The following is a 9,172-nucleotide window of genomic DNA, read 5'->3' as shown; positions in this document are numbered from 1 at the left end:
TCCAGAATAATCTGCTGAACTTTCAGTCGTGTCTGTGGAAGCTTCACTTGCCTCAGACCACAGTACATTTTCAGCCACCTTTCCTGAATAAATGCGATGGCCATTCGCCATCACATTGTCGCCGCAGAGCAGCTACAATCGCCGAATGTGCGTTTTCAGTTTCGAGAGCGTGTGTAAGCAGTGCGGGTTTACGCAGTCATTTCTGCACGACTGTGACAGAAGCGCGCTGCAATAGATTGGTGCGTCATGGCTTGGAGTTCGCGCGTGAGTTGCGATGCCGGCATTTTCATGAACCGGAGAAAAGCGGCTTAGAAGTTTCCTTTTATGGAATGCTCTTGAGATACAGTTAGCTGCATTAACTTTCATGTAAACGTCGCCGCCATCTTGCGCTCTCTCTCCTTTATTTCTGGTGCGTTGGGTGCGCGCTAAGACATTCAAAGCTTTAACATTTGGTCTAAGCCTTCACGCGGCAAAGGAAGCCTTCATCCCCCCGTGTTGTATTTTAGGATTCGCTGTATGTTTTTCTTTTTTTAATGTGACTGAAGTCCACTTCCTCCCTTCTTTCTCGGGCTCTCAGCGAACTTACTCATTTTTACAATGCAGCAAGAAGTCACTTTAGTCGTTTGTCGCATTTGTTCGCGCATTGAAATTCATTGTAGTTAAACTGGAAGCGCGACTTCTAAAGAAGCTCTAATATACTGAACATCAGATAGCAGAGTACGTCATTGGTTCTAAACAACGTGCCTACTCTGTTGTGTCCTTGTTCACTTTACGGTCGTCTTTGCTTACGTCAAATATTTGTTATATTCGGTTTTTGAACGCACACAGGGAAATAGCGATAAATAAACCCTCCATCATGCCCACGTGAAAGGGCCTCGTAGGCGAACATCTCTAGAAAACATTAACGGTACGACAGCTAATCCTCATTATAAGCGTGGAGTTTCACTCATGTTCATTACTAGTGTTAATTTTCATTCCAAGTTCCTTTAATGTTAATGCTGAACGTATCTCGAGAATATGATAGATTATGATATGACAAGAGATTATGATAGGAGAGCTCTGTCTGACTACGAGGGGGGCTTTTTATATCCTAACTTTGGCTCAAAAGTTCCGCATGTCGGTGCTTTTCTATAATGAGGCCAATTTGAAGCGTTTTACAAACAAAATTTGTTTCAAGCCAATTGGTGCCACGTCGGATCTTAGGTTCTTGAGTGCGTTATCAAATAAAACATTTAACAGCTTGAAATTAACAAAATAAGGAACCTGCCATGACAGTTCATGGGCTATGCCATTGTGTTAGTAAGCGCGAGGTAGCTGGTGAAATTCCGTCCACAGCAGCCGTATTTTGATGGGTCGAAATGCAAGAACGCTCGTGTACTTAGATTTAGGTTTAAGTTAAAGAACACTGGATTGTCACAATTAACCAGGAGTCCCGCCTCCTACAGCATCCCTCGTGCACAGATCGGCGTTCGGGCGTGTAAAGCCCGAGAATATTTTATAATGGTAAAGATTTGAATAAAGCCGGACCAACGAAGCTTTCGACTGAATTTGTTCTTTTAAACAACTCACTGCATAAACGTTCCATGCAACAAGCTTTCAAAAATAGTGCATTGACGAAGCGCCAATGCGTTCTCGTTAGGTTGATAGAAGCTGGGAGACTCCCTGCTTTCAAACAGGCCGCTTGCTCCATCACCTTAACGGCTTTCGTGCCAGTGCGTGCCACGTTTGCGCAACCCAAAGATTTCTGTGGAAGGAGACCATTATTCACTGGATCCTGCTTGCACACGAGCGTAGCTCAACAGCCGTAAACGCAGCTGTTCGCGCTACCCTATGCCACCTTTTTCATGCCTGAAAGACCATTTATCAACTCTTGCGTATATTCCCCAAGCCTCTCAAAGCGAAATTAAAGGTATTTAGCCTTTTTTCATACGCTGGAACGGACTCTTTACCTTTTCCTGCGGTCGCGTTGGTCGTGGTCAAACCTTGATTTCATTATATCTTCTTCCAGCCTTTTTGATCATGCACTCGGCTTCATGGTCAAGGTACTTTCGTTTGTTATTCGAAGCCTGCTGTACGTATTTGGGGCAGCCTCGGTTTTGATATTTTCTAAGATCTTCTGAGACAACTTACGTTGTAGGTACACTAAGTGCAAGGTAGCCTACCAACCGCGTGTGTGTGCGTGTGCGTACTCCAATGTCTGCCTGTCTAATGTGGCTAACCGCTCATGTGCTTATCATATCGCTAAATTTTTTTGTTCCATTGCTTATATATTACGTCTTAGGTTGCGTAAGAGTACCTCGAGGAAGGAAGATGAAGTGATTCTTTGGTAGAATGATTGTACCCTTGTCTCTAATTTTTCGCTTTCGTCCCTGCTATTCTGGGAGCTGCCGCTCCCTCCGTGCAGCAAGGGATAAAGAGAACCCCGAGGAATTTCCTGTTGCGCAGCCGTCAGGCCGGATGACCTCCAGGAAGCATAGAAGCACATCAAGTGATACAGGCAGCTAGGCCACTGAGATATGCTTGGATAGCTACGACTCCTCGGACGACGACTTCAAACTCGTGATGAGCCGAAGAGCAAAGACTACTGCAGGCATAATTGTCGGAAAGTGTCTCTACCATGAAGAGTGCACCGCAGCGCTGGCCGCACTCTGCGCTGTTCATGCCCGTGGACCCAACAACCAATTTGCGGCTCCTAAACAGGCATGTCATCTCTTCGTTGCTCGAGAAAATCGCACCAAATGAGAATAAAGACGCGAGAATGAACTCACGGAAAAATGTCCTAGCAGTTGACGTGTTACACCGCAGTGCCCTACAAGGCCTATGTAATATAACTGAGATCGACAATGTACAGGTACGATCAGTGATCCCTACAGGTGGTGATTGTGCTGAGGGCGTCATTTATGACGTGGACGTTCCCGTCCCGAATGAAAACTTGCCAAAACTAATCAAACCAACGACGAAGGGCACTTTCATTACGAAGAGTTGCAGACTTGGAAACACACGCTGTGTGACTGTTTTGTTTGAAGGAGACGGCTTTCTTTCCCACGTCAAAGTAGGACATGTCCGCCATCCAGTACGACCATGTGACCCGAAGCCCCTCCAGTGCTTCAAATGATGCAGCAATGGCCACGTAAAGGGTGTCAGTGTGAACAACGTCGTGTACTCGTGGTGCTCTGTGTCCCATTAAGAAGACGCCTGCCGCACAGATGTTCTCAATTGCCCTAACAGCAGTGTTGCTCCCAAGGCCTCATCAAAGGATTGCCCGCGGGTGCGGAAGGAATTCGCCATCCTCAAGCGAATGTTATGGGACAATTCAACGCGTCGAAACGCTGCTGCCACTCTTCGGTGACGTGGGCATCGACACCGAAGACGTTCACGAAAAACGGCAGCAGCAAGCCATCTTCGCTCAGAAGGGGATTGCCGCATCAACGCACAGCACGACCAAGACGAATACAAGGAAAACAAAGCGGCGAGGCTCACCCGTCCGGAAGAAGTGCCCTCGGTAGCTAAGGCCAAACACGTGGCTGGATTGCCCCGACCCTCACCAACCGCAATGGCTGCGGAACCTGCTGAAGCGACATTAGCTCATAATCTACAGGCCATCAACATTTTGCGGTCTCTCATGAATGCTATTTCAGTGTCATTTGCCTCTGAACAAGAGCTGTGCTTGTTAAATGATGGAAGCCCCACCTTTCTGCGTGGAGATGTCTACAATAGCGGCCTGGGCTTCATGTTTGTTTCACGCTCCTTCACCAGTAAGGTTAAGTAGTTTTCGGATATGGAACCGCGGGGAAGTGACCACCTCCCCACTTATCATAGGATTGAAGTGCTGACAGACTCGCAAGTTTCCCGGCGTCACCCAATGTATCGACTGGCTGATGTCCAAATCAATTGTCGAAGACGGCCATCTTGATGACTTGTCCTCTAGCCTAGAGGACGCTATAACTGGTGCCCTAGAGACTGCCACGCATTCGCTTTCGTCAACGTCTACACGCACCGAATACGACATTGAGCTGCAGAAGCTTCATGCAATTCGTCGCCGTGCCTAGCAAAGATACAAGTGTACAAAGTCCGTACATGACTTAAGGTTGGCCAGACCGACTCAGAGGAAAATTCAGCGTCGCATGGACTAATTGACATTGCAAAGATGGATGTCGTTCTACGAGTCTTTGGATCCAAGAAGACATTCGTCTCACATGTGGAGAAATGTTCGTGATCTCTGTTGGACCCTCAGCAGGGCCAACCCTTTCAAGTCTTGGGCCCTTCACCAACAATGCAGAGAGACTGGCGTCGCTGAAGGTTTCTGCAAGTGGATTGCTGGCGAAACTAGTGCCGCTGGAACATCGAAACTCGACCACTCACCGATTTCACGCAACCCCCGCGTGCACATTCCTTTCACTATGGACGAAATCGAAGTTGCACTTGCCTTGTGCAAGTGTTCATCATCACCAGGACGAGTTTGCGTCTTGACTCACTAATTCCGCCGCGCATCTGACCCGTTCCGCTGCCGTATAGGTTTCATGGCATTACTTTTTATAGCGCTAGTGACTAGCAGCACCCGACACATCCCACAGACGCCACAACTAAAAGATTTAATACCTTTATCGGTGCATAAAGGGTTCTTCATTGCCTCACGGCTAATACCCTCGCCTTAAATTTATATTTATAATCGTATATATAATCACCTAGAGTCCTATAATTTCTTTTTTCGCCATCAACATCATCATCATCATCATCATCATCAGCCTGGTTACGCCCACTGCAGGGCAAAGGCCTCTCCCATACTTCTCCAACAACCCCGGTCATGTACTAATTGCGGCCATGCCGTCAATGCAAACTTCTTAATCTCATCCGCCCACCTAACTTTCTGCCGCCCCCTGCTACGCTTCCCTTCCCTTGGGATCCAGACCGTAACCCTTAATGACCATCGGTTATCTTCCCTCCTCATTACATGTCCTGCCCATGCCCATTTCTTTTTCTTGATTTCAACTAAGATGTCATTAACTCGCGTTTGTTCCCTCACCCAATCTGCTCTTTTCTTATCCCTTAACGTTACACCTATCATTCTTCTTTCCATAGCTCGTTGCGTCGTCCTCAATTTGAGTAGAACCCTTTTCGTAAGCCTCCAGGTTTCTGCCCCGTAGGTGAGTACTGGTAAGACACAGCTATTATACACTTTTCTCTTGAGGGATAATGGCAACCTGCTGTTCATGATCTGAGAATGCCTGCCAAACGCACCCCAGCCCATTCTTATTCTTCTGATTATTTCCGTCTCATGATCCGGATCCGCCGTCACTACCTGCCCTAAGTAGATGTATTCCCTTACGACTTCCAGTGCCTCGCTGCCTATTGTAAATTGCTGTTCTCTTCCGAGACTGTTAAACATTACTTTAGTTTTCTGCAGATTAATTTTTAGACCCACTCTTCTGCTTTGCCTCTCCAGGTCAGTGAGCATGCATTGCAATTGGTCCCCTGAGTTACTAAGCAAGGCAATATCATCAGCGAATCGCAAGTTACTAAGGTATTCTCCATTAATTTTTATCCCCAATTCTTCCCAATCCAGGTCTCTGAATACCTCCTGTAAACACGCTGTGAATAGCATTGGAGAGATCGTATCTCCCTGCCTGACGCCTTTCTTTATTGGGATTTTGTTGCTTTCTTTATGGAGGACTACGGTGGCTGTGGAGCCGCTATAGATATTTTTCAGTATTTTTACATACGGCTCGTCTACACCCTGATTCCTTAATGCCTCCATGACTGCTGAGGTTTCGACAGAATCAAACGCTTTCTCATAATCAATGAAAGCTACATATAAGGGTTGGTTATATTCCGCACATTTCTCTATCACCTGATTGATAGTGTGAATATGATCTATTGTTGAGTAGCCTTTACGGAATCCTGCCTGGTCCTTTGCTTGACAGAAATCTAAGGTGTTCCTGATTCTATTTGCGATTACCTTAGTAAATATTTTGTAGGCAACGGACAGTAAGCTGATCGGTCTATAATTTTTCAAGTCATTGGCGTCCCCTTTCTTATGGATTAGGATTATGTTAGCGTTCTTCCAAGATTCCGGTACGCTCGACGTCATGAGGCATTGCGTATACAGGGTGGCCAGTTTCTCTAGAACAATCTGCCCACCATCCTTCAACAAATCTGCTGTTACCTGATCCTCCCCAGCTGCCTTCCCCCTTTGCATTTCTCCCAAGGCTTTCTTTACTTCTTCCGGCGTTACCTTTGGGACTTCGAATTCCTCTAGACTATTTTCTCTTCCATTATCGTCGTGGGTGCCACTGGTACTGTATAAATCTCTATAGAACTCCTCAGCCACTTGAACTATCTCATCCATATTAGTAATGATATTGCCGGCTTTGTCTCTTAACGCATACATCTGATTCTTGCCAATTCCTAGTTTCTTCTTCACTGTTTTTAGGCTTCCGCCGTTCCTGAGAGCATGTTCAATTCTATCCATATTATACTTCCTTATGTCGGCTCTCTTACGCTTGTTGATTAACTTCGAAAGTTCTGCCAGTTCTATTCTAGCTGTAGGGTTAGAGGCTTTCATACATTGGCGTTTCTTGATCAGATCTTTCGTCGCCTGCGATAGTTTACTGGTATCCTGCCTAATCGAGTTACCACCGACTTCCATTGCACACTTCTTAATGATGCCCACAAGATTGTCATTCATTGCTTCAACACTAAGGTCCTCTTCCTGAGTTAAAGCCGAATACCTGTTCTGTAGCTTGATCTGGAATTCCTCTATTTTCCCTCTTACCGCTAACTCATTGATCGGCTTCTTATGTACCAGTTTCTTCCGTTCCCTCCTCAGGTCTAGGCTAATTCTAGTTCTTACCATCCTGTGGTCACTGCAGCGCACCTTGCCGAGCACGTCCACATCTTGTATGATGCCAGGGTTAGCGCAGAGTATGAAGTCTATTTCATTTCTAGTCTCGCCGTTCGGGCTCCTCCACGTCCACTTTCGGCTATCCCGCTTGCGGAAGAAAGTATTCATTATCCTCATATTATTCTGTTCCGCAAACTCGACTAATAACTCCCCCCTGCTATTCCTAGTGCCTATGCCATATTCCCCCACTGCCTTGTCTCCAGCCTGCTTCTTGCCTACCTTTGCATTAAAGTCGCCCATTAGTATAGTGTATTTGGTTTTCACTCTACCCATCAACATGGTTTCAGGAAAGGATTAGCATGTGAGACACAGTTACTTGAATTCACGACTGACCTGCAACTTAACGTGAACAATAACCAGCAGGCCGATTGCATTTTCCTTGACTTTTCCAAACCATCTGATGTAGCTCATTGTCGCCTTCTTGCAAAATTAACTGCACTTCGAATTGACTCCTTCACTCTAACATGGCTTCGTAATTTTCTTTCGAATCGTTAACAGTTCACAGTAGTTAATAATATAGCTTCGTCTCCTACTTACGTTACTTCTGGTGTGCCTCAGGGCAGCGTTTTGGGCCCTTTACTCTTCCTAATTTATATAAATGATTTGCCACTTAACGTTTCTTCGCGCTTACGTATTTTCGCTGACGACTGCATTATTTACAGATCAGTTAACAGTACTGACGACCACCTGGCCTTTCAAAATTACCTTAGCCTAATTCATAATTGGTGTAACACCTGGTTAATGGCTTTAAATGTATCAAAATGTCAGGTAATGTCTTTTAGTCGTAAGCGTGACAACTCACATTTTTTATACAACGTCAATAATAAAGAATTGTTGCATACAGTATCGTATAAATATTTGGGTGTTCACCTGACCGAAAACCTCTCCTGGACAGACCACATTGCAGCCGTTTGCGCAAAAGCTTCAAGGACATTAGGTTACCTACGTCGTAATCTGGGTAATTCACCTTCCAACATCCGCAAATTGGCCTATCAGACATTTGTTCGTCCACAGCTCGAGTATGCATCATCCATTTGGTCCCTACATCCTACATACTTAATCGACATCCTTGAATCAGTCCAGAACCAAGCTGCCCATTTCATTTCACGTAATTATAGCCATCACTCCAGCGTAACGCAAATGAAACTCGATCATTCCATACAGCCTTTAGTTCTTCGCTATAATATCGCTCTGTTATCCTTGTTTCACAAATATGTTTATAATGCCACACGATCCACACCACATATCCAGATCGCCTCGAACACGTCTCGCCGATTAAATAACCACTTAAGTTTTGCGCGCATGTACGGTACGACACATGCTTTTAACTTTTCCGCACTCCCTACGGCCATTCGCTTGTGGAACAATCTGCCTGATCACATTGCTTCCGAGTCAGATCAAGAAAGATTTCGTCATCTCCTACACGAGCATTTTTCATAATAGCACTTACAAATCACTTTATCTTGTTTCTTACACTTGAGAATATGCTTCAAACTTCTTGTGATATTGATGCATTGCTATCTCGCTCTTATGAATTGCTATTTTATGCTGCGTCACGTGTTCACTTGTATGCCCTGTATATATTATTGCTTTCTTGCGTCTTTTTCCCTAAATATTCCTTCAAGAATTGTACTCCCTGATATGTTCCTTTTTCGTGTACTTTACTTTCTAGTATTAGTGCCTTACGTTAAGTTTTACTCGTGTTATTTCCTTAAGTGTACCTTTGCGGCCTTTTATTAATTAAGTTGTTCCTTGTTCATGTTTTGATCTTGGTAGTAATGTTGATGAGCCCTGCATTGAGGCGTATCTTTTGTATTACACTTTAGAAGGCTGCTTACTCTTTTTTTTTTTGCCTTGATTTTGTAACCCCCCTTACACAATGCCCCCATAGGGCCTATAAGGTATCTTAATTAATTAATTAATTAATGACAAAACTGATTCTTTGATAGAGATAAATGAAGTTTTCTTTATTGGCGACTTCTTGTGGGCAAATAAGAATGTTAGCTGTGACAGATTATATGAATAGTGCAATAAATAAATTTTCATAACTGTCGCTGTCAAATTCTCGTGTAAGATATTTCTGTGTGCACTGGTAGGCCAGACTTGACACACAGTTCTGAACTACGTCACTGCTCATCGTACGTGTAAATTGAGCTTGTTCTCAGTGTGCGCAATAATAACAGGCAAACCCAAGACCCTTAGGCTGTGAAAATGTTTAGAGAGCTGCGCGATCTACTTGCGCACGTTAACATGAACGTGTTATATTCTTGG

At 44.8% G+C, this 9,172-nt stretch overlaps 1 long non-coding RNA gene across 2 annotated transcripts in view; it reads left to right on the top strand.

Moving 5' to 3' along the window:
• Nucleotides 1-9,172, top strand: part of LOC140218634 (uncharacterized) — a 36,318-nt gene that overhangs the window by 11,755 nt on the left and 15,391 nt on the right. The gene's annotated exons all lie outside the window — the stretch shown is intronic.

Source organism: Dermacentor andersoni, chromosome 5 (assembly GCF_023375885.2).
Source record: "Dermacentor andersoni chromosome 5, qqDerAnde1_hic_scaffold, whole genome shotgun sequence".
Classification (NCBI taxonomy): Eukaryota; Metazoa; Arthropoda; class Arachnida; order Ixodida; family Ixodidae; genus Dermacentor; species Dermacentor andersoni.
This window is presented reverse-complemented; position numbering and strand designations above follow the sequence as displayed.